We start from the raw sequence: 1,485 nt of genomic DNA on the forward strand, positions 1-1,485 counted from the left end.
TAAGGTGACCATATGTTTGTGGGTTTATCTCTGGGCTTTCTATCCTGTTCCATTGATCTATATTTCTGTTTTTGTGCCAGGACCATACTCTCTTGATTACTATAGCTTTGTAGTATAGTCTGAAGTCTGGGAGCCTGATTCCTCCAGCTCCATTTTTCTTTCTCAAGATTGCTTTGGCTATTCGGGGTCTTTTGTGTGTCCATACAAATTGTGAAATTTTTTGTTCTAGGTCTGTGAAAAATGCCATTGGTAGTTTGATAAGGATTGCACTGAATCTGTAGATTGCTTTGAATGATGTAGTCATTATCACAACGTTGATTCTTCCAATCCAAAAACATGGTATATCTCTCCATTTGTTTGTATCATCTTTAATTTCTTTCATCAGTGTCTTATAGTTTTCTGCCTGCAGGTCTTTTGACTCCTTAGGTAGATTTATTCCTAGGTATTTTATTCCTTTTATTGCAATGGTAAATGTGAGTGTTTCCTTAATATCTTTTTCATATTTTTCATCATTAGTGTAGAGGAATGCAAGAGATTTCTGTGCATTAATATTGTATCCTGCTACTTTACCAAATTCATTGATTAGCTCTACTAGTTTTCTGGTAGCATCTTTAGGATTCTTTATGTATACTATCATGTCATCTGCAAACAGTGACAGCTTTACATCTTCTTTTCCGATTTGGATTCCTTTTATTTCTTTTTCTTCTCTGATTGCTGTGGCTAAAACTTCCAAAACTATGTTGAATAACAGTGGTGAAAGTGGGCAACCCTGTCTTGTTCCTGTTCTTAGTGGAAATGGTTTTAATTTTTCACCATTCAAGACGATGTTGGCTGTGGATTTGTCATATATGGCCTTTATTATGTTGAGGAAAATTCTCTCTATGCTTACTTCCTGGATGGTTTTTATCAAAAATGGGTGTTGGTTTGGGAGTGTTCCTCCCTTTGCCATATTTTGGAAGAGTTTGAGAAGGATAGGATTTAGCTCATCTCTAAATGTTTGATAGAATTCACCTGTGAATCCATCTTGTCCTGGACTTTTGTTTGTTGGAAGATTTTTAATCACAGTTTCAATTTCAGTGCTTTTGATTGGTCTGTTCGTATTTTCTGTTTCTTCCTGTTGCAGTCTCAGAAGGTTGTGCTTTTCTAAGAATTTGTCCATTTCTTCCAGGTTGTCCATTTTATTGGCATATAGTTGCTTGTACTAGTCTCTCGTGATCCATTTCTGCAGTGTCAGTTGTTACTTCTCCTTTTTCATTTCGAATTCTACTGATTTGAGTCTTCTCCCTTTTTATCTTCATGAGTCTGACTAATGGTTTATCAATTTTGTTTACCTTCTCAAAGAACCAGCTTTTAGTTTTTATTGATCTTTGCTATCGTTTCCTTCATTTCTTTTTCATTTATTTCTGATCTGATCTTTATTATTTCTCTCCTTCTGCCAACTTTGTGGGGGTTTTTTGTTCGTCTTTCTCTAATTGCTTCAGGTGT

This window comes from Physeter macrocephalus, chromosome 1, assembly GCF_002837175.3.
Source record: "Physeter macrocephalus isolate SW-GA chromosome 1, ASM283717v5, whole genome shotgun sequence".
Taxonomy (NCBI): Eukaryota; Metazoa; Chordata; class Mammalia; order Artiodactyla; family Physeteridae; genus Physeter; species Physeter macrocephalus.